Source organism: Humulus lupulus, chromosome 7 (genome assembly GCF_963169125.1).
Source record: "Humulus lupulus chromosome 7, drHumLupu1.1, whole genome shotgun sequence".
NCBI classification, from domain to species: Eukaryota; Viridiplantae; Streptophyta; class Magnoliopsida; order Rosales; family Cannabaceae; genus Humulus; species Humulus lupulus.
This window is the reverse complement of record NC_084799.1, coordinates 21,708,802-21,714,801: the sequence shown is the minus strand read 5'-3', so window position 1 is coordinate 21,714,801 and position 6,000 is coordinate 21,708,802.

The following is a 6,000-nucleotide window of genomic DNA, read 5'->3' as shown; positions in this document are numbered from 1 at the left end:
TGCTTTGGCGTGCTCAGGAAATACAACATGAAGCTAAATCCTCAGAAGTGCACTTTTGGGGTATCTTCGGGAAAATTTCTGGGTTTTATTATAAACTCTCGTGGAATCGAGGCTAACCCCGACAAGATCAAGGCCCTGATTGACATGCCTTCACCTCGGAAGCACAAAGATGTTCAAAGCTTAACCGGCAGGATGGCAGCCTTAAGCAGATTCATTTCGAAGTCAACGAATCGTGGCCTTCCATTCTTCAACTTATTGAGAGGAAGTAAGAAGTTTGAATAGACAGAGGAGTGCGAGCTGGCCTTTCAGGAGCTCAAAAAGCACCTAGCTGAACCACCCATCCTGTCAAAGCCTGAGACAGGAGAAGTATTGTACCTATACCTCTCAACCACCGAACACGCGATAAGCGTGGTGCTCGTTCGAGAAGAAGAAAAAGTGCAAAAACCTGTCTACTACATCAGTAAAAGATTACTGGGGGCAGAGTCAAGGTATCCATTGATGGAAAAACTCGCCCTCAGTCTAATCCATTCATCTCGTAAGCTCCGCCCCTATTTTCAGGCACATCCCATTTATGTACTGACAGATCAACCACTTAGGCAGGTCCTGTCTAAACCAGAGGCTTCAGGTCGACTTCTTAAATGGGCTGTTGAGCTCGGACAGTTCGAGATCACCTACCATCCAAGAACGACCATTAAGGCACAGGCATTGGCGGACTTTATAGTGGAATGTACTGGTATAGCCGACAACGAAGTAATAACCACGGCCCACGAGCTGTGGAAACTTTACGTCGATGGCTCGTCAAATGAAAACGGAGCAGGGGTTATTCTGATCACCCTCGCAGGGAGCAAATTTCACTCTGCTTTGAGATTCGGCTTTAAAGCATCGAATAATGAGGCCGAGTACGAGGCTCTACTTGCGGGACTACGAATAGCAAAGGAGCTCAAGGCTAAAGCCATTCATTGCTACAGTGACTCCCAGCTCGTGGTTAATCAAATCTTGGGAGAATACCAGGCTCGCGGCACAAGAATGGAAGCTTATCTGGAGAAGGCAAAATCTGCATTGGAGTATTTCGAATTTTATGCAATCGAACAGGTTCCCCGAGAACGAAATTCAAATGCAGATTCCTTAGCTCGACTCGCCACCTCCGTCGAAAATGAAGAGCTGAATGTTGTACCCATAGAACACCTGTTAACACCCAGCATTACTGAGACACACGAGGAAGATGTGTGCATGATCGAGACGGAGCCGACCTGGATGAGTCCGATAGTTGACTATCTCGAAAATGGAATTCTTCCAAAAGATCGAAATCAGGCTCGAAAGTTGATGTATCAACTCCCTCGTTACACCATTTTGGACGGAAAGCTATACAGAAGAGGATATTCCATGCCGCTGCTCAGATGTGTAACCCCTCCCGAAGCAAAGAAGATCATTGAAGAAATTCATGAAGGGTTCTACGGAGACCACACCGGGGGGCATAGCCTGTAAAAGAAGATCATACGACAAGGATATTTCTGGCCAACCATTAAAACAGATTCTTTCGAGTATGTGAAGAAGTGCGACAAATGCCAGAGATTCACCACGATACCCCGAGCTCCACCATTTGAACTGACCATGTTGACATCCCCATGGCCTTTCGTAGTATGGGGCATCGACCTCATAGGCTCTCTCCCGACTGGCAAAGGCGGAGTAAAATATGTTGTAGTCGTCGTTGATTACTTCACGAAATGGACGGAGGCTGAACCATTGGCGACCATAACTTCGAAAAAGATCCTTGATTTCATGGTAAAGAACATTGTATGCCGATACGGAGTGCCGAGAAAAATCGTATCCGATAACGGAACCCAGTTCGATTGTGACTTGTTCACCAGCTTTTGCGAAAAGAACGGCATAATAAAGAGTTTTTCATCTGTGGCTCACCCTCAAGCGAATGGTCAGGTTGAGGCCGTTAACAAAACTCTCAAGAGTTCTCTGAAGAAAAAGTTGGAAGAAGCAAAGGGACGATGGCCTGAGGAATTACCCCAAGTCCTTTAGGGGTATAGGAACACAGCTCGGACCTCAACAGGGCATACCCCGTTCTCTTTAGCATACGGCTGCGAGGTAATGTTGCCCATTCGAGGTCGAAATCCCAACGATTCGAACTCAGAGTTCCAATCACATTCAGCTCGAAGAAACCCTAGACTTGATTGAAGAAAAAAGAGAAGAGGCTCAGCTGAGGAATGCTGCTTACCAGCAACGAACTACAAGATATTTCAATAAGAGGGTTCGAGATCGAAAGTTCGGAATGGGAGATCTGGTCTTGAGACGCGTATTCTTGGCAACCCGAGATCCAGCAGTTGGAGTGCTCGGGCCGAACTGGGAAGGACCATACCAGATAGAGTCAGTCATCCGACCTGGCGTATACAAACTCGCGAGATTGGACGGAAGCCTAGTACCCCGAGCATGGAATGGCGAACACCTTAGACCTTACTATCAATAGTGTAAGAAGCGTGTTGCCTGTAACCATGATTTTCTATCTGTATTAGCTTGTCTGTTTTTGGATTCCATCAAATAAAAGATCTATTTTGTTCAATATGTAATCTCTTTTTGTTTTTTATTTTTGCAATCTCTCTTAATTTAATAACCTATGGTCAAACCCATAGGATATTAAGGGGGCATCATTGGTATACATACCATTAGCTTGAAAATAAAAAAATAAAAAATATATATATCAAGTATTTGGATATAACCAAGTACGCGAGCTTAGATAGTTCGGACATAACCGAGTTGTCAAAAACATATAAAGTATTTGGATATAACCAAGTACGCGAGCTTAGATAGTTCGGACATAACCGAGTTATCAAAAACATACAAAGTATTTGGATATAACCAAATGCGCGAGCTTAGATAGTTCGGACAAAACCGAAAAACCTAAAACGTTTGGAGTTAACCAGATGTGCAAACTTAACAGGTTTGGAACAAACCAGCTAAAAAACTAATCGATGATGAGTAGGAACCTAAACCTATTTCGAGACAAGTCGAGATCGAGGCTGGAATATCTTAAAGAAAATAGTTTCGAACTCTCAACCTCGGAGCAAAAACTGAGGATGAGGAAAAGTGACTAAGCAAAAAGATATAACCAAATCACTCACATTACATACCATATAAGTACTTTAGGGTTCATGGTTAAATTAATATCCGACCTTGATAAACAACGAGGTTGGAAACGGATAATTCGAACAAACTATGCATGAATGCATCGAGTTTCGAGCCTAAAATCCAAACTATGTTTGTATGAATAAATAAAAATAACTGATTCATCAACATATAATGTGCAAAATATTTCGAGCCAAGAAATGTAAAGCATGTAAAAGAATAGTTAAAGAAATTGTATCAGCCCCGTGGGCATAAGTTAAAATAATTACAAAATAGGGGGACGCAGCCCCAATAAATGATCTCCCCGAGATCAGATTCAAGGAAGAGGAGTCTCCTTGGCCTTCTCAGCATCAGTAGCTCCGGACCCCTCAGGACGAATAGCATGACTATCCTCCTGAGCTCCCTCCGAAACGGTGTCCGGAGCAGCCTTCTCCTTCTCGAGCTGTTCAGCCTCTTCCTTCTCGAGCCGAGAATTCCACCGTTCGAGAAGCGGCGCCTCGTGTGGACCTAAGAAGCTGGTGTCCAGATCCTCATTGTAGGCCCACATCTGGTACATAGCAGAATCAACTGCTTGTTCTTTCTTCTCTTTGTATTCAGCAAGGAGGCGAGTTTTTTCATCCTCCATGATCTCGAAAGTGGAGGCCTTGTCCTCTCCAAGCTTCTTATTGGTCTCCCGAAGCTGGGTATTCTCTTTCTTTTGCTCCTCGAGCTCAGCTCTCAGCTTTCCAAGCTCAGTGGCCATCCCCTCACGCTCTTTAACTCCCGCATCGAGCTTCACGTTCGCCGCCTTCAGATCATCGCTCGCCTTGAGGTGAAGATCTTTCGCCTCTTGAGCATGAATCTTGCTCGAATGGATCTCGTGGTTTAACTGATAATTGAGCTGAGCAGTGAAGGCAAGAGCCTGAAAAAGAAATAAACTACCATTAGCTCCAAGTCAGTATGATTACAAGTGGAAAAGGAAGGAGTATAGAAGAATACTTACCGCGGCGGTGTGCTCGATACTCTTCTCATAAAGAGCAGTGCAATCTCGGGTACCAGTTAAGCACTGCCACTGGGGAGCTTTGAAACTCCCATAGCTCTGGCCGATCCGGGACATGACATCCGAGATCAGCGTGGATCCGTGGGATCCAGCAGCATTGTCCACCGCATATGCGTCCATATGGGTGGAGATTGACTGCTTCTGGACTCGGGAAGCAGAAGGCCTTTTGGAAAGCGGAGCAGAGGATGATTGACCCACCACAGGAGGTTGGGCCTCAGCCATAGCGGAGGGGTCGACCAGCGAGGTCGGCGCCACTGTCGAGGCGACGACCTGTGAAGACGGTGCCATCGTGGAAGCGCTGGCTTGGGCAGTCAACGCAGCAATGGAGCTCGAAACCGGCAGAACAAAGGGAGGTGTTTTCTTGGACCTCTTGGGGCCTTTGCCCAACTGGTCAGCCTTCTGTGCCCCCGCTCTGGGGCGCTTGCTCCTCTTGGCGCCGGCGCCGTCAATGATGCTGTCAAGGTCGGAGTCCATCTTGCCTGCACAAGTCATAACACAATGCGAATAAATAAAAGAGAAGCATACAAGTTATTTCAGTATCACAGACACGGAGTGATGATAGAAGAAACCTAACTGGAACTCTCCCCCGAGCTCGAGCTTGGGGACCATGAAATTCCCCCGTCTTCAGAGGAGGCGGGGGGAGTGCCTTCCCTATAAGTAGGTGATAACCTCGAAAGGTCCCTATAATCATTGGTCCCATACTGCACAGCTGTAACGCCCCAACTCCTGGGACCGTTACGGTGTGCCTTGTAAATAGTGCTAAACTCGCTAATTGAGACATTTGGCCAAAATCGTGATCTAAGTATGATTAGCGGTTTAGGGATTAAACATTTTGGTTAAGATATAACGTTTCACTAGAACGTTTAACATATACATTGGGATCCCGAAAATACAATTCAGAGTTTATTATAGAAAATATTTACAACAGGCCGTTCTAAGCGGCAAAACAGGGTTCAACCCTAGTTCCACTTTAAACCTCGACCGTGGCGGTCGAGCAGCCGCATATGTACACGTCATCACCTAAGCTCTCCAACTCAAGGGTGGTCCAGCTTCCTCTTGCCTTTACCTGCACCACATAGCACCCGTGAGCCGAAGCCCAGCAAGAAAACATAACACTTTTCATAAACATTATCAAATGATTATCATTATAATCACACTGAATATAAAGCTTTCAAACCAATGGGTGCACATCACATGATTCTAGCGGGAGAGTGGCTGTTACATAAGCCACTAGCCTCCAAGCTCTCTTTTCTAGCGGGAGAGTGGCTGTTAGGTAAGCCACTAGCCTCCAAGCTCTGTTTTCTAGCAAGAGAGTGGCTGATAGGTAAGCCACTAGCCTCCAAGCTCTGTTTTCTAGCAAGAGAGTGGCTGATAGGTAAGCCACTAGCCTTCAAGCTCTGTTTTCTAGCAAGAGAGTGGCTGATAGGTAAGCCACTAGCCTTCAGGCTCTGTTTATTCATCGACCCTCAGGGTCGATCAGGCATTAATGCTCCTTGAGTCATTCAATGCTAGTAATCGATTAGATCTAATCTCTGTTGGCTTGCGTGATTCACGCTAAGGCCGTTCTGACAAGTAAGTCAGCGCTTCCTGACCTGTGTCCAGTAATACTGCCGAGCCTGACAAATAAGTCACAACCTCACAGCTGATACTAACACTTTTGTCGATTCTGTATTCAGTCCATACACAAGTAAGCAATGCTATCAATATGTATCATATGCCAATTATCCAAGAATAGGGCATTCAACATGCTTACAAAACAGTTTCTAGCACAGTCATGATCATGCATAAACTCAGAGACTCAAGCTCTGACCAATCTCATATTCATCGTT